Source organism: Lactuca sativa, chromosome 3, assembly GCF_002870075.4.
Source record: "Lactuca sativa cultivar Salinas chromosome 3, Lsat_Salinas_v11, whole genome shotgun sequence".
Taxonomy (NCBI): domain Eukaryota; kingdom Viridiplantae; phylum Streptophyta; class Magnoliopsida; order Asterales; family Asteraceae; genus Lactuca; species Lactuca sativa.
Window position 1 is genome coordinate 88138739 of NC_056625.2, and position 19224 is coordinate 88157962.

General features: G+C 49.4%; 1 non-coding gene across 1 annotated transcript; it reads left to right on the forward strand.

Annotated features, from left to right (window-relative positions):
• Positions 1-311: 311 nt before the first annotated feature.
• LOC111911361 (small nucleolar RNA R71) lies at positions 312-418 on the forward strand. Its single transcript, XR_002856844.1, has one exon. It is a non-coding gene; the product is annotated as a small nucleolar RNA R71 (small nucleolar RNA).
• The last annotated feature ends 18806 nt before the right edge of the window (positions 419-19224 follow it).

Genomic DNA, 19224 nt, shown 5'->3' on the forward strand with positions numbered 1-19224 from the left:
GCCCATTGTAATTATCACGTCCCACTTGTATTACGTGTATAGATTGATTCATCTTTGTCATTCTTCGGTCCATATTCTCTAGTTTCTCCATCACAGCAACCAAGTTCTCAATTCCTCCATCTCCGCCTACCTTGCCTCTTGTAATTTCTTCACATGGATTGTGTTATTCATGTGAATGCTTTGCAAACTCTTATATTAAAGCTTTAGTGGTAGCTATATCCTTTTTCATCATTGGTCCTTGAGAATCAAGAAGTTGCCTCATGGTTATGTTTATACCATCATAGAAAATAGACACTTCTTGTTGAGCATTTAGATCATGTTGAGGAAAATTCCGAAGAAATCCTTTGTATCTCTCCCAAGCTTCATATAAGGAATTGCCATCATTTTGTTGGAAGCTAGCAATCTTCTTTTTGAGTTTGGCTATCTTTAAAGGAGGACTAAATTTCTCAATGAATGCTTCATGAAGGTTGGTCTAGGTTCTAATTGTTCCATTTGCAAATGACTTCAATCATGGTTTGCATCTCCAATAAATGTTACCAGAAGCATCCTGAGTAGTACTGTAACACCGTGAATTTTCAAAATAATTTTTCGCAAATTATAAAAACATTTCTCATTAAACTTTCATAAAAACATTAAGTTTAAATCCCAATTCACATCATACAAAATCCCAAGATCATAAATATATCAAAAATCCCATGCGTGTGTACATATCAAGCCGGCGCCTTCCCACGGTCATCGCTAGTACCTGAAACAACAACACTAACACTGTAAGCACAAAGCTTAGTGAGTTCCCCAAAATACCACATAAACATATATTAGCCACTCGAGGCTATAACTCTATGGGTCCGTGCACCCAAGCTCTGTGAACCCTCAGGTTCTAACTCTGGGAACCTTCCGGTTCCAACTCTATAAACATGCACAACATAAATCACATAGACATCATGCAGTACAACACATAGCATACACATAACATACACATACTCTGACACATAACTCTGATTACCTACTCAAGGTAAAGTATAGTGAGAAGACTCACCTCGTGTATCTCGATAACTCGCGAATCCTGGAAATCACTCGTGCTCGATCCTCCGAGCTATAATCCTCCTATAACATCATATATCTCTTAATTAACACTTTTACCACTAAGGCTGACTACCCCTATCAAGTCAACTCTGGTCAACGGTCAACGGTCAACTTTGACCGGACTCGGCGAGTGCACTAGTGCGACTCGGCGAGTCTATACATATTCACCAACTCTCTAGGATTCTCTTTTGACACGTCGAGTACTCCCCTGACTCGACGGGTTCCACCTGGCATGAATCGCGGGGCTACCATGACTCGACTCGCCGAGTCTCAAGAACAACTCGGCGAGTCCTAGCTCGACTCAGTCCAACTGTCAACCCTCACTAACTCTCCCTGACTCACTGAGTCGACCCTTAACTCGTAAGGACCACTCGGTGAGTGGTTAAGGACAATCTTCATGCTACTCGCTGAGTCTGTTCTTCAGACTCGGCGAGTCCATGCCATGCATCAACTCAAACTAGTTTCTGAGGTCAGATCCGCACCATCCACTCATAGATCTGGCCCTCCTAAGCTTATTCATCACGTAAAGTCCATATCTTGGTTACCATACAACACCTACAAGGCTCTTTTTGGAGAAATGACCTCTAAAATGGCAACCCTAGCCTCCAACCCAAAAGGGAGGACATAAAGCATGACATTAGGGACTCTCTGGACCTACTAAGGTCCAGATCTAAGCACCATAACCCCATGGGACCTCTCACACTTCCAATACAAAGCAAATAAGGCATGAAGAAACCCTATATTTGACCAAATCAACAAAAATATGGAAATGAGCTCTGAATGATACCTCAAGAAGCCTCCTCAGATGAAATGAAAGAAGATCCCAGTTCCCCAACTCTTATAGCTTGACTTTCCTCTTCCTTTCTTGCAAAAACACACAAATTTGGTGAACAACAGCCTCTTATCTCACTCACACGAATCCCTCAGCTGCTTTGGTGCTCTCAAGACCCAGGTAGCCACAATGAAGGGCCATAAGGTCCTTTAAATAGGGCTTAGGACCGGGAATTTAGGGTTTCATTAAACAGCGAGGACTCGCCGAGTCCATTCCTTGGACTCGGCGAGTCCGGGCGTGAACCCGCGTCCTGAACCGCGATCCTACTCGGCGAGTTTGAGCTCCAACTCGCCGAGTCCCCTCACAAAACTCCAAAAATATAAGCATAAAAGATACCTGGAGATCCGTGCTATTACAATTCTCCCCCACTAGAACTAGACTTCGCCCTTGAAGTCTCGCTCTGCAAATAGCTCCGGATGCTGCTCACGCATCTCACGCTCCGGCTCCCAGGTCATCTCCGATCCCCTCCGATGCTGCCACTGAACCAACACCAGGGGTACTTCCTTGTTCCTCAAAACCTTGATTTTCCGATCTCTGATGGCCACTGGTCTCTCGGCATAATTCAGGCTAGCATCCACCTGAATATCCTCTAATGGAACCACTGCCGACTCATCGGCTATACACTTCCTCAGCTGCGACACATGAAAAGTGTCGTGAATCTGCCCCAACTCTGCTAGCAAATCCAAATGATAGGCGACCCGGTCTACCCTCGCGGTCACACGGAATGGACCAATATACCGGGGCCCCAACTTGCCCCTCTTCCTGAATCGAATCACTCCTTTCCAAGGAGAGACCATCAGGAGAACAAAGTCGCCGACCTGAAACTCAAGCTCGGACCGGCGCCTGTCTGCATAACTCTTCTGTCGGCTCTGAGCGGTCAACAACCTCTGTCTGACCTGCTGAATCTGCTCTGTCGTCTGAAGCACGATCTCTGTACTGCCCATCACCCGCTGACCGACCTCTCCCCAACAAATAGGGGTCCGACACCTCCTCCCATACAACAGCTCAAAGGGTGGCATACCAATGCTCGAATGATGGCTGTTGTTGTAGGAAAACTCTGCCAAGGGTAAATACGCATCCCAGCTACCCCCGAAATCCAACACACACGCCCGGAGCATGTCCTCAAGCGTCTGAATCGTCCGCTCACTCTGACCGTCTGACTGGGGATGATATGCGGTACTAAAATGCAGTCTAGTACCCAACTCCTCATGAAATTTCTTCCAGAATCTGGAAGTGAAGCGCACATCACGGTCCGAAACAATCGAGATCGGCACCCCATGCCGAGACACCACTTCCCTCACATACACCTCCGCCAATTTCTCTGCTGAAGAACTCTCACTGATGGCAAGGAAGTGAGCGCTCTTTGTCAACCTGTCCACAATCACCCAAATTGCGTCAACTCCTCTGGCAGTCCTTGGCAATTTGGTGATGAAATCCATAGTGATCTGTTCCCACTTCCACTCGGGAACCTCCAATAGCTGCAACTTGCCATTCGGCCTCTGATGCTCGGCCTTAACCCTACGGTAGGTCAAGCACCTCTCAAAAAACCACGCAACATCCCTCTTCATACAAGGCCACAAATACTCCTTTCTCAAATCCAAATATATCTTAGTGGCCCCCGGATGGATCGAAAATTTCGATCGATGAGCCTCCTCCATCAAAGTGGCACGCGTTCCTCCCACAAACGGTACCCAGATACGCCCCTGAAATGTCATAAGCCCCACACCATCGGTAACAAACTCTGAAACCAAACCAACAACCCGTTCCCTCTTCTGCATCTCAGGTTGTACAGCCTCAGCCTGTGCCCCACGAATGGCGTCCAATACCGGAGCTATCACGGTCAATCTCAAACATACACCCCGCAGTGGAGTGCTCTCCGCCCTGCGGCTCAACGCATCGGCTACCACATTAGCCTTGCCTGGGTGGTATAGGATCTCACAATCATAATCCTTGACCACATCCAACCACCTTCTCTGACGCATATTTAGGTTGGGCTGATCCATCAAATACTTCAAACTCTTATGGTCCGTGTATATCGTACACCGAACCCCATACAAGTAGTGACGCCAAATCTTGAGGGCGAACACCACTGCCCCCAACTCTAGATCATGGGTGGGATATCTCGTCTCACGAGGCTTCAGCTGCCTCGATGCATACGTTATCACATGCCCCCTCTGCATCAGCACCGCTCCCAAACCCAAAATCGATGCATCACAGTATACCACAAAGTCCTCCATGGCTTCCGGGAGAGCTAACACCGGGGCTTCGCACAACCTCTGGCGAAGTGTCTCAAAGGAGGCCTGCTGCTCGGGGCCCCATGAAAAAGCAACACCCTTCCGGGCCAATCTGGTGAGTGGCACTGCGATCTTAGAGAAATCCATGATAAACCTCCGATAATACCCTGCCAACCTTAGGAAACTCCTGATCTCGGAGGGCGACTTCGGCACCTCCCAACTCATCACTGCCTCAACTTTGGCTGGATCGACCAATATCCCTTCCTGGTTAACGAGATGTCCTAAGAACTGAACCTCCCGCAAACAGAAATCACACTTGGAGAATTTGGCATAAAGCCTCTCCGATCTCAGGACTCCGAGAACCTCTCTCAGATGCTCCTCATGCTGCTCTCTAGATCTCGAATATACCAGAATGTCGTCGATAAACACAATCACCGACCGATCCAGCATCGGCCTACACACTCGGTTCATGAGATCCATGAACACTGCCGGGGAATTGGTGAGCCCAAAAGGCATCACCACAAACTCATAATGTCCATAACGCGTCCTGAACGCTGTCTTCTGGACGTCCTCATCCTGCACCCTCACCTGATGATATCCAGAGCTCAAATCGATCTTGGAGAACCAAGATGCTCCTTGAAAATGATCGAACAAATCGTCGATCCTCGGCAACGGGTAACGGTTCTTGACCGTCAGCTTGTTCAACTCCCGGTAATCAATACACATCCGGTGTGAACCATCCTTCTTCTTGACAAACAGGATAGGCGCTCCCCACGGCGAGCTGCTCGGCCGAATAAACCCCTTCCCCAGTAGCTCCTGAAGCTGTGAGGATAACTCTTGCATCTCTGGAGGTGCAAGGTGATAAGGCACCTTAGCGACAGGCGCAGCCCCCGGAACCAAATCGATATTGAACTCCACTTGCCTCACAGGAGGCACACCCGACAACTCCTCGGGAAAAACATCCGGGAACTCACGCACCACCGGAACCTCCTCAACTGAACTCGGCCTCTCGGAAGCCACTCGCATATCCATCACATACGCCACAAAACCCTTACAACCCTGCTGTAGACACTGCCTTGCTCTAGCGGCCGAACAAAACGCTGTTCCTGATCGTGTACCCTCGCCGTATACCGAAAGAACTCCCCCACTAGGGTCTCGTATGGTCACCAACTGTCGCTCACAGTCAATAACCGCACCAAATCTGCTCAACCAATCCATGCCCACAATGACACAGACATCACCCATAGCAATAGGAACCAGATCAATCGGGAACTCAACACCGAAAATCTCAACTATGCAACCTCGGAGAACCTCCGTGGCATATATCACCCTCTCATCAGCTATGGAAACTCTCAGAGGCCGACTCAACGCCTCACGACTAACACTAATATGCTGACTAAAAGCCAAAGATACAAAAGACCGACTCGCACCCGAGTCAAATAATACCAAGACAGGTACAGAATTCACAAGAAAAGTACCTACACATAACATAACATAAGCATAATATCACAACATCAAAATAAATACATGAAAGGATACATACCAACCATGACTTCGGGCGCTGCGTGGACCTCCTCCGCGGTCATCTGAAAGGCTCTCCCTCGTACCCTCGGCGCCTCGGCCTTCACCGACCGACTCTCTGTAGCTCTGATGGCGGCAGGGGCAGATCCCTGAGGTGCTCCCTGAGATGACCCTCGCAACTGCAGACACTCTGCCTTCCGGTGTCCGGTCTGATTGCAGTGGAAGCACACTGCAAACCCTTTGGGGCAATCCTTGGCCATATGCCCCTCCTTGCCACATTTGTAGCAAGATCCCTCTCTGCAGACTCCATTGTGACCCTTGCCACACTTCCCACAAGTGCGGCCCTTCTGACTCCCTGGTTTGGGATCAGCAGGCTTGGCCCGCTTGGCTAACGGCTGAGACTGTGCCGGTCGCCGATCCCTCCCCTGAGACTCCGTATCCTCCCTGGCCTGAGTCTCCAGCTCAATCTCCCTCTTCCGGGCATTTGCCTGAAGCTCAGAAAATGTTCGGTACGAGGAGTTTGCCGCGAACTCCCGAATGTATCGCCTCAAAACACTCAAATATCGACTCATGCGTGCCTGCTCAGTGGACACGTGCTCAGGGCAGAACATCGCCCTCTCATGGAACATCCTGGTGATCGCTGTAACTGACTCAGTACCCTGCTTGAGGGTCAGAAACTCCTGTGCCAACCGCTCCCTCTACACCTGGGGAACATACTCATCTCGGAACATGACAGTGAACCTCTCCCAGGTCACTGCCGCAAGCTCAGCAGGCGTATAATGCGTCGTCACAAACTTCCACCAGTCCTTCGCTCCCAAGCGAAGCTGGTTCAGCGCGAACCGAACCTTCAAATACTCAGGAGATGAGCAAGTGAAGAAGCACCCCTGTATATCAGATATCCATCTCATAGCTGCCACCGGATCCTGGGTCCCATCAAACTCTGGTGGTTTTGTGTTGCTGAACTCCCGGAACAGCAACGCATCGCCACCTTGCGGCCTCGCGGCAGCAATCGCTGCGGTGGCTGCTGCAACAACAACCTCAGAAAGAGTGGCATAACGCTCGTCGAAGGTCTCAATCAGCGTGGTCTTAATAGACCCAAACATCTCTGGTATCTTTGCCCTGATGGCTGCAACCACCTCCTCGTGGATGATCCGATGGATCTCCTCATCACTGGTATCACTGCTCTCAGGCATCAAACGTGTCCTCACCATGATCTACCTCTGAAATACAACATACGAAAAATTAGAACCCCTTCGAGCATACTCACACTCAACAACTCATTCCTCCTTGATCCTTGGTATTCCAAAGATTCTTACTTGGGCTGTACACCGCTACGGTGCTTTCAGTAGTACAGGCCCAATACTACTGTCCACACCGTATCAGAATACATCCGAAGTCCTCCTCTTTGGATCCCAAATTCCAAGTACTCTATCATGCATAGATCACTCTCTAATAGATCTCTCATAAGCCCCTCGCTGCTACCTACTCACTCTCAAGCATCTCATAGCAGCTCACCTCTTCCTACTCTAAGCCATCACAAATCAGGCCACTCTAGTCCTAATAGGAATACCTAGCCTACTCTAACATGTGAATACATCGTATCAATATCAATAGCACATAACATGAGGGTATTTTGGGAAATCACCGTTTGGGCGCGGACTGATCGTACACACCACTCTGCTCTGCGTTTCTTTTCAAAATCTTTTACTCTTTTTGAAAATACTTCTCAAATCCTCAGTTTGAGTTCAAATACGCCCGAAGGTGTACTCGAATCCCTTAAACCAAGGCTCTGATACCAACTTGTAACACTGTGAATTTTCAAAATAATTTTTCGCAAATTATAAAAGCATTTCTCATTAAATTTTCATAAAAACATTAAGTTTAAATCCCAATTCACATCATACAAAATCCCAAGATCATAAATATATCAAAAATCCCATGCGTGTGTACAGATCAAGCCGACGCCTTCCCACGGTCATCGCTAGTACCTGAAACAACAACACTAACACTGTAAGCACAAAGCTTAGTGAGTTCCGCAAAATACCACATAAACATATATTAGCCACTCGAGGCTATAACTCTATGGGTCCGTACACCCAAGCTCTGTGAACCCTCAGGTTCTAACTCTGGGAACCTTCCGGTTCCAACTCTATAAACATGCACAACATAAATCACATAGACATCATGCAGTACAACACATAGCATACACATAACATACACATACTCTGACACATAACTCTGATTACCTACTCAAGGTAAAGTATAGTGAGAAGACTCACCTCGTGTATCTCGATAACTCGCGAATCCTGGAAATCACTCATGCTCGATCCTCCGAGCTATAATCCTCCTATAACATCATATATCTCTTAATTAACACTTTTACCACTAAGGCTGACTACCCCTATCAAGTCAACTCTGGTCAACGGTCAACTTTGACCGGACTCGGCGAGTGCACTAGTGCGACTCGGCGAGTCTATACATATTCACCAACTATCTAGGATTCTCTTTTGACACGTCGAGTACTCCCCTGACTCGACGGGTTCCACCTGGCATGAATCGCGGGGCTACCACGACTCGACTCGCCGAGTCTCAAGAACAACTCGGCGAGTCCCAGCTCAACTCAGTCCAACTGTCAACCCTTACTAACTCTCCCTGACTCACTGAGTCGACCCTTAACTCGTAAGGACCACTCGCTGAGTGGTTAAGGACAATCTTCATGCTACTCGCCGAGTCTGTTCTTCAGACTCGGCGAGTCCATGCCATGCATCAACTCAAACTAGTTTCTGAGGTCAGATCCGCACCATCCACTCATAGATCTGGCTCTCCTAAGCTTATTCATCACGTAAATCTTGGTTACCATACAACACCTACAAGGCTCTTTTTGGAGAAATGACCTCTAAAATGGCAACCCTAGCCTCCAACCCAAAAGGGAGGACATAAAGCATGACATTAGGGACTCTCTGGACCTACTAAGGTCCAGATCTAAGCACCATAACCCCATGGGACCTCTCACACTTCCAATACAAAGCAAATAAGGCATGAAGAAACCCTATATTTGACCAAATCAACAAAAATATGGAAATGAGCTCTGAATGATACCTCAAGAAGCCTCCTCAGATGAAATGAAAGAAGATCCCAGTTCCCCAACTCTTATAGCTTGACTTTCCTCTTCCTTTCTTGCAAAAACACACAAATTTGGTGAACAACAACCTCTTATCTCACTCACACGAATCCCTCAGCTGCTTTGGTGCTCTCAAGACCCAGGTAGCCACAATGAAGGGCCATAAGGTCCTTTAAATAGGGCTTAGGACCGGGAATTTAGGGTTTCATTAAACAGCGAGGACTCGCCGAGTCCATTCCTTGGACTCGGCGAGTCCGGGCGCGAACCCGCGTCCTGAACCGCGATCCTACTCGGCGAGTTTGAGCTCCAACTCGCCGAGTCCCCTCACAAAACTCCAAAAATATAAGCATAAAAGATACCTGGAGATCCGTGCTATTACAATTCTCCCCCACTAGAACTAGACTTCGCCCTTGAAGTCTCGCTCTGCAAATAGCTCCGGATGCTGCTCACGCATCTCACGCTCCGGCTCCCAGGTCATCTCCGATCCCCTCCGATGCTGCCACTGAACCAACACCAGGGGTACTTCCTTGTTCCTCAAAACCTTGATTTTCCGATCTCTGATGGCCACTGGTCTCTCGGCATAATTCAGGCTAGCATCCACCTGAATATCCTCTAATGGAACCACTGCCGACTCATCGGCTATACACTTCCTCAGCTGCGACACATGAAAAGTGTCGTGAATCTGCCCCAACTCTGCTAGCAAATCCAAATGATAGGCGACCCGGCCTACCCTCGCGGTCACACGGAATGGACCAATATACCGGGGCCCCAACTTGCCCCTCTTCCTGAATCGAATCACTCCTTTCCAAGGAGAGACCATCAGGAGAACAAAGTCGCCGACCTGAAACTCAAGCTCGGACCGGCGCCTGTCTGCATAACTCTTCTGTCGGCTCTGAGCGGTCAACAACCTCTGTCTGACCTGCTGAATCTGCTCTGTCGTCTGAAGCACGATCTCTGTACTGCCCATCACCCGCTGACCGACCTCTCCCCAACAAATAGGGGTCCGACACCTCCTCCCATACAACAGCTCAAAGGGTGGCATACCAATGCTCGAATGATGGCTGTTGTTGTAGGAAAACTCTGCCAAGGGTAAATACGCATCCCAGCTACCCCCGAAATCCAACACACACGCCCGGAGCATGTCCTCAAGCGTCTGAATCGTCCGCTCACTCTGACCGTCTGACTGGGGATGATATGCGGTACTAAAATGCAGTCTAGTACCCAACTCCTCATGAAATTTCTTCCAGAATCTGGAAGTGAAGCGCACATCACGGTCCGAAACAATCGAGATCGGCACCCCATGCCGAGACACCACTTCCCTCACATACACCTCCGCCAATTTCTCTGCTGAAGAACTCTCACTGATGGCAAGGAAGTGAGCGCTCTTTGTCAACCTGTCCACAATCACCCAAATTGCGTCAACTCCTCTGGCAGTCCTCGGCAATTTGGTGATGAAATCCATAGTGATCTGTTCCCACTTCCACTCGGGAACCTCCAATAGCTGCAACTTGCCATTCGGCCTCTGATGCTCGGCCTTAACCCTACGGCAGGTCAAGCACCTCTCAACAAACCACGCAACATCCCTCTTCATACAAGGCCACAAATACTCCTTTCTCAAATCCAAATACATCTTAGTGGCCTCCGGATGGATCGAAAATTTCGATCGATGAGCCTCCTCCATCAAAGTGGTACGCGTTCCTCCCACAAACGGTACCCAGATACGCCCCTGAAATGTCATAAGCCCCACACCATCGGTAACGAACTCTGAAACCAAACCAACAACCCGTTCCTTCTTCTGCATCTCAGGTTGTACAGCCTCAGCCTGTGCCCCACGAATGGCGTCCAATACCGGAGCTATCACGGTCAATCTCAAACATACACCCCGCAGTGGAGTGCTCTCCGCCCTGCGGCTCAACGCATCGGCTACCACATTAGCCTTGCCTGGGTGGTATAGGATCTCACAATCATAATCCTTGACCACATCCAACCACCTTCTCTGACGCATATTTAGGTTGGGCTGATCCATCAAATACTTCAAACTCTTATGGTCCGTGTATATCGTACACCGAACCCCATACAAGTAGTGACGCCAAATCTTGAGGGCGAACACCACTGCCCCCAACTCTAGATCATGGGTGGGATATCTCGTCTCATGAGGCTTCAGCTGCCTCGATGCATACGTTATCACATGCCCCCTCTGCATCAGCACCGCTCCTAAACCCAAAATCGATGCATCACAGTATACCACAAAGTCCTCCATGGCTTCCGGGAGAGCTAACACCGGGGCTTCGCACAACCTCTGGCGAAGTGTCTCAAAGGAGGCCTACTGCTCGGGGCCCCATGAAAAAGCAACACCCTTCCGGGCCAATCTGGTGAGTGGCACTGCGATCTTAGAGAAATCCATGATAAACCTCCGATAATACCCTGCCAACCCTAGGAAACTCCTGATCTCGGAGGGCGACTTCGGCACCTCCCAACTCATCACTGCCTCAACTTTGGCTGGATCGACCAATATCCCTTCCTGGTTAAGGAGATGTCCTATGTAACAGCCCGGAATCCCAGGTATTATTAAAATTATGTTTTTGGGGTGATTTAAGAGGGGACTCGGCGAGTTGGAGCCTAGACTCGCCGAGTAGGATCGCGGACTTGGTCGCGGGTCCGCGACTGGACTCGACGAGTCCAGATATGGACTCGGCGAGTCGACGCTGTTCAGCAGAAACCCTAACCGTTCAGTTTGGATCGTATTTAACGCCTCTTAGGCCGTCATTTTCAGTCTTTTGAGCAATTGAGAGGAACCCTAATCGCTGTGGACGCCTAGAGCAAGGGAGAAAGCTTTGGAACTTGGAAGAATTGGTTAGGCAAGAAAAAGAGGGATTTGGCTAAAGGAATATCAAGGAGGATTGAGTCCTGAGATTTGGGGGACACAGAGAGTGCGTTTCCAGGTAATACTCGGATCAAATCTGTTATTTTGATGTATTTATGAAATTAGGGTTTATAGAACCCATTTAGTGATTTGATGAAGTAATGCCTTGTTATCCCACGATTATAGTCTTGTATTAGGACCTTTAGAGGTCCAGAAGGTCCCATGCATGTGTACTTTGGGACGAGACCTATCTCAGGAAGCAGTTATTCGTCTGCATGGCATGGACTCGCCGAGTTGTTCTTCAGACTCGGCGAGTAGCTTGAAGATTTGCTGGGACTCGCCGAGTTGTTCATCAGACTCGGCGAGTGGAGTCGGGGTGGCCCCGCGATTCTTCCACGAGGACCTCGTCGAGTCATGAGGGATACTCGACGAGTAGAAAGGGAATATTCAGGATTTTGTGAGGACGACTAGACTCGCCGAGTCTCCATGGTACTCGCCGAGTCCAGTCGAGTTGACCGTTGACCAGAGTTGACCTAAGTCTGACTTTTTAGGGATAGTCACACTTAGATGATATGAGTGTTAATGAGTTATATAATGTTATAGGAGGGTTGTAGCTCGTTGGTTTGTGCGCGAGTGATTTCAGGAGTTGCTAGCTTTCAGCACTTACGAGGTGAGTCTTCTCACTATACTGTACCCGGAAGGGTTTGACTGTGTGACCGGAAGGTCGGATATGATATGTGATATGTATGCTATATGTGGTATGTTATATGTTATATGTGCTATGTATTATGGGCCGGAAGGCGATATGATGTGTGATGGACCGGAAGGTCGGCGTGGGTAAGGCCGGAAGGTTTACCCAGCAGGGACGGAAGTCCCCTGAGACACATGGACCGGAGGATGTGTGATGGACCGGAAGGTCGGCGTGGGTAAGGCCGGAAGGTTTACCCAGCAGGGACGGAAGTCCCCTGAGACACATGAACCGGAAGGTCGGGCCTGGAAAGGCGTATGTGCGTAAGTTGTATATTGGGGAACTCACTAAGCATTTATGCTTACAGTTGTTATGTATGTATGTGTTTCAGGTACTAGCGAGGACCGTGGGAAGGCGCCGGCATGATCGATACACACTGAAAAATGTTTCATGATCTTGGGAGTTTGAATAATTGTATTGACTGAATAATTAAACTGTTTATGCTTTGGTTTTTAATGGAAATATTTATGTTTTAAAAAAATGAAAAATTTTGTTTGAAAATTTGAGTTGTTACAATTGGTATCAGAGCCTTGGTTTGAGGGATTCGGGTGCACCTTCGGGGGTAACTGAACTCAAACCGAGGATGTGAGGAAACTTTTCAAATAAAGGCATAAACTTTGGTAAATGGTTTTGTGGTAAGCAAGGAAGAAGCAGTGTGTACGATCAGTCAGCGCCCGAACGGTAAAGATCCCCAAAATACCTTACAATGTTATATGATATGAATTGTTATGCATGCTAGAAGACTAGGTATTCATGATAGGACTAGAGTGGCCTGATTTGTGATGCCTTAGTCTAGGGAAGTTGCCTATATGTGATGCTTTGCTAGTATGCGGGTAAATAGAGCGTATCAGAAGTAGAGTACTCACTATCTGGAGTTTGGGGAGGAGGACTTGGGATGAACATTGATGCGGTGTGGTCGGTAGTATTGGGCCCGTACTACCGAGGACACCGGGTCAGTGGGAGACCCAAGTAAGAATCCCTGGATATCTGGGACTGAGTAGGGTTGCGTGTCGAGTACGATTATACTCGGTAGAATCTCTGATAGTTTTATGTTGTATTTCAGAGACATCATGGTTAGACCGCGGCACGGGGCAAGTTCGAGCGGTATGAGTGACGAGGATATTCGTCAGATGATCCACGAGGAGGTGGCGGCGGCGATCCGGGCTGAGATCCCGGAGATGTTTGGGTCTATCAAGACCACTCTGATGGAGACATTCGACGAGCGGTACGCCGCGTTGACTGAGGCTGCAACCGCTGCAGCTACCGCAGCTGTGGCCGCTGCTAGGCCACAGGGGGGTGATTCATTGCTGTTCCGAGAGTTCAGCAACACGAAGCCACCAGAGTTCGATGGGACGCAGGATCCGATTGCTGCGATGAGGTGGATCGCAGATATAGAGGGGTGCTTCTATACTTGTTCATGCCCGGAGCACCTGAGGGTACGGTTCGCTTTGAACCAGCTCCGTCTGGGAGCGAAAGACTGGTGGAAGTTCGTGACAGCGAATTTCACTTTGGCAGAGACTACAGCGGTGACATGGGAGGGATTTACTGCCATGTTCAGGGATGAGTACGTTCCCCCGGTGGAGAGGGAACGATTGGTGCAGGAGTTCTTAACCCTCAAGCAGGGTACCGATTCTGTTGCGGTGATTACACGGAAGTTTCATGAGAGGGCGATGTTTTGCCCTGAGCTGGTGTCCTCAGAGCAGGCTCGGATGAGCCGATACTTGGGTGTCTTGAGGAGGGATATTCGGGAGTTTGTGTCAAACTCCACTTACCACACTTTTGCTGAGCTTCAGGCGAATGCCAGGAAGCGCGAGATCGAGTTGGAGACTCAGGCTAGGGAGGAGGCCGAGTCTCAGCGGGTGGATCGGCGACCGGCTCAGTTCCAGCCGGCAGCCAAGCGGACCAAGTCCGCTGATTCGAGGACAGGAGGTTCGAAGGGTCGCACTTGCGGGAAGTGCGGCAAGAGTCATGATGGAGCATGTCGATCTGGTGCTTGCTACAAGTGTGGCAAGGAGGGGCACATTGCTAGGGAGTGCCCCAAGGGATTTTCGGTTTGCTTTCATTGCAACCAGACTGGCCATAGGAAGGCCGAGTGCCCTCAGCTTCTTCAGGGATCTGCACCTGCTGCCGGAGTTACTGCGACTCGACCGGTGAAGGCCGAGGCCCCGAGGGCTCGGGGAAGAGCCTTTCAGCTGACAGCGGAAGAGGTCCGCGCTGCGCCCGATGTTGTGGCAGGTATGTTGTAATTCATGTAATTATTTTAATGTCGATATGTTATGCTTATGTTGTTATGCGCGTAGGTACTTTCCTTGTGAACTCTGTGCCTGCCTTAGTGTTATTTGACTCGGGTGCGAGTAGGTCCTTTGTGTCCTTGGCCTTTAGTCAGCATATTGGCGTTAGTCGTGAGTCGTTGAGTCGACCTTTGAGAGTCTCTATAGCTGACGAGAAGGTGATTTGTGCTACGGAGGTTCTTCGGGGATGTGTACTAGAGATTTTCGGGATTGGATTCCAGATTGACCTGATTCCTATCGCGATGGGGGATGTCTGTGTCATCGTGGGCATGGACTGGTTGAGCCGGTTCGGCGCTGTCATCGACTGTGAGCGTCAGTTGGTGACTATACGAGACCCAAGTGGGGGAGTTCTTTCGGTATACGGCGAGGGTACCCGTTCGGGATCAGCTTTTTGTTCGGCCGCTAGGGCGAGGCAGTGTCTACATCAGGGCTGTAAGGGTTTCGTGGCGTATGTGATGGATACGCGGGAGGTTTCTGAGAAACCGAAGTCAGTTGAGGAAGTTCCGGTGGTGCGCGAGTTTTCAGATGTCTTTCCCGAGGAGTTGCCGGGAGTACCGCCTGTGAGGCAAGTAGAGTTTAGTATCGATCTGGTTCCGGGGGCAGCGCCTGTTGCCAAGGTGCCCTATCGTCTTGCACCTCCAGAGATGCAAGAGTTGTCCTCGCAACTCCAGGAGTTGCTGGGAAAGGGATTCATTCGGCCGAGCAGCTCGCCATGGGGAGCACCTATTTTGTTCGTCAAGAAGAAGGATGGTTCACACCGGATGTGCATTGATTACCGGGAGTTGAACAAGCTAACGGTCAAGAACCGTTACCCGTTGCCGAGGATCGATGATTTATTCGATCAGTTGCAGGGAGCATCTTGGTTTTCCAAGATCGATCTGAGGTCAGGATACCATCAGGTGAGAGTACGGGATGAAGACGTCCAGAAGACAGCGTTTAGGACGCGATATGGACATTATGAGTTTGTGGTGATGCCTTTTGGACTCACCAATGCCCCGGCTGTGTTCATGGATCTCATGAACAGGGTATGCAGGCCGATGTTGGATCGGTCGGTGATCGTATTTATCGACGACATTCTGGTGTATTCGAGATCGAGGGAGCAGCATGAGGAGCATCTGAGGGAGGTCCTTGAGGTATTGAGGTCGGAGAAACTTTATGCAAAGTTCTCCAAATGTGACTTCTGGTTGCGGGAGGTCCAGTTTCTAGGACATGTGGTTAATCAGAAGGGGATATTGGTCAATCCGGCCAAGGTTGAGGCGGTGATGAGTTGGGAGGTGCCGAAGTCACCCTCGGAGATCAGAAGTTTCCTTGGGTTGGCAGGGTATTATCGGAGATTTATCAAGGATTTCTCCAAGATCGCAGTGCCACTCACCAGATTGACCCGGAAGGGTGTTACGTTCTCATGGGGGCCCGAGCAGCAGACCTCCTTTGAGACACTTCGCCAAAGATTGTGCGAAGCCCCGGTATTAGCTCTTCCAGAAGGGATGGAAGATTTCGTGGTATATTGCGATGCATCGATTTCGGGATTGGGTGCAGTGTTAATGCAGAGGGGTCATGTGATAGCTTATGCGTCGAGGCAGCTGAAGCCTCATGAGGCGAGATATCCCACGCATGATTTAGAGTTGGGGGCAGTAGTGTTCGCTCTCAAGATTTGGCGCCACTACTTGTATGGGGTTCGATGTACGATATACCCGGACCATAAGAGTTTGAAGTATTTGATGGATCAACCCAACCTAAATATGCGTCAGAGGAGGTGGTTGGATGTGGTCAAGGATTATGATTGTGAGATCCTGTACCACCCAGGCAAGGCTAATGTGGTAGCCGATGCATTGAGCCGCAGGGCGGAGAGCACTTCATTGCGGGACGTATGCTTGAGACTGACTGTGATGACTCCAGTATTGGACGCTATTCGTGGGGCCCAGGCGGAGGCTGTGCGACCAGAAATGCAGAGGAAAGAGCGGGTTGTGGGGTTAATCTCAGAGTTTGTCAAGGATAGTCGAGGCCTTATGACGTTTCAGGGTCGGATTTGGGTACCGTTCGTGGGCGGTACGCGTACTACTTTGATGGAAGAGGCTCATAGATCGAAATTCTCGATCCATCCTGGTGCTACAAAGATGTATTTGGATTTAAAGAAGGAATATTGGTGGCCCTGTATGAAGAGGGACGTGGCATGGTTCGTTGAGAGGTGCTTGACCTGCCGTAGGGTTAAGGCTGAGCACCAGAGACCGCATGACAAGTTACAGCCATTGGAGATTCCCGAGTGGAAGTGGGAACGGATTACTATGGATTTTATCACCAAATTGCCGAGGACTGCTAGGGGAGTTGACGCAATTTGGGTGATCGTGGATAGGTTGACAAAGAGTGCACACTTCCTTGCCATCAGTGAGAGTTCTTCGGCGGAGAAATTGGCGGAGATATACGTAAGAGAGGTGGTATCTCGGCACGGGGTGCCGATCTCGATTGTGTCAGACCGTGATGTGCGCTTTACTTCTAGATTCTGGAAGGAATTCCATGAGGAGTTGGGTACTAAATTACATTTTAGTACCGCATACCATCCCCAGACAGACGGTCAGAGCGAGCGGACAATTCAGACACTGGAGGACATGCTCCGAGCGTGTGTGTTAGACTTCGGGGGTAGTTGGGATGCATATTTACCCTTGGCAGAGTTTTCCTACAACAACAGCCATCATTCGAGCATTGGTATGCCGCCTTTCGAGCTGTTGTATGGTAGGAGGTGTCGGACTCCCATTTGCTGGGGAGAGGTGGGACAGAGAGTGATGGGCAGCACGGAGATCATACTCCAGACGACAGAGCAGATTCAACAAGTGAGACAAAGATTATTGACTGCCCAGAGCCGACAGAAGAGTTATGCAGACAGGCGTCGATCCGAGCTTGAATTTCAAGTCGGCGACTTCGTTCTCCTGAAGGTCTCTCCTTGGAAAGGAGTGATTCGGTTCAGGAAGAGAGGCAAGTTGGGGCCCCGGTATATTGGGCCATTTCGTGTGATTGCAAGGATAGGTCGGGTAGCCTATCGGTTGGAGTTGCCAGCGGAGTTGGGTCAGATCCATGACACTTTTCATGTGTCGCAGTTGAGAAAGTGCATAGCCGATGAGTCGGCAGTGGTTCCATTGGAGGATATTCAGGTGGATGCGAGCCTGAATTACGCGGAGAGACCAGTGGCTATCAGGGATCGGAAGATCAAGGTTCTGAGGAACAAGGAGGTACCTCTGGTGTTGGTTCAATGGCAACACCGTAAGGGATCATAAATGACTTGGGAACCGGAGCGCGAAATGCGGGAGCAGCATCCGGAACTATTTGCAGAATGAGACTTCGAGGGCGAAGTCTAATCCAAGTGGGGGAGAATTGTAACAGCCCGGAATCCCAGGTATTATTAAAATTATGTTTTTGGGGTGATTTAAGAGGGGACTCGGCGAGTTGGAGCCTAGACTCGCCGAGTAGGATCGCGGACTTGGTCGCGGGTCCGCGACTGGACTCGACGAGTCCAGATATGGACTCGGCGAGTCGACGCTGTTCAGCAGAAACCCTAACCGTTCAGTTTGGATCGTATTTAACGCCTCTTAGGCCGTCATTTTCAGTCTTTTGAGCAATTGAGAGGAACCCTAATCGCTGTGGACGCCTAGAGCAAGGGAGAAAGCTTTGGAACTTGGAAGAATTGGTTAGGCAAGAAAAAGAGGGATTTGGCTAAAGGAATATCAAGGAGGATTGAGTCCTGAGATTTGGGGGACACAGAGAGTGCGTTTCCAGGTAATACTCGGATCAAATCTGTTATTTTGATGTATTTATGAAATTAGGGTTTATAGAACCCATTTAGTGATTTGATGAAGTAATGCCTTGTTATCCCACGATTATAGTCTTGTATTAGGACCTTTAGAGGTCCAGAAGGTCCCATGCATGTGTACTTTGGGACGAGCCTATCTCAGGAAGCAGTTATTCGTCTGCATGGCATGGACTCGCCGAGTTGTTCTTCAGACTCGGCGAGTAGCTTGAAGATTTGCTGGGACTCGCCGAGTTGTTCATCAGACTCGGCGAGTGGAGTCGGGGTGGCCCCGCGATTCTTCCACGAGGACCTCGTCGAGTCATGAGGGATACTCGACGAGTAGAAAGGGAATATTCAGGATTTTGTGAGGACGACTAGACTCGCCGAGTCTCCATGGTACTCGCCGAGTCCAGTCGAGTTGACCGTTGACCAGAGTTGACCTAAGTCTGACTTTTTAGGGATAGTCACACTTAGATGATATGAGTGTTAATGAGTTATATAATGTTATAGGAGGGTTGTAGCTCGTTGGTTTGTGCGCGAGTGATTTCAGGAGTTGCTAGCTTTCAGCACTTACGAGGTGAGTCTTCTCACTATACTGTACCCGGAAGGGTTTGACTGTGTGACCGGAAGGTCGGATATGATATGTGATATGTATGCTATATGTGGTATGTTATATGTTATATGTGCTATGTATTATGGGCCGGAAGGCGATATGATGTGTGATGGACCGGAAGGTCGGCGTGGGTAAGGCCG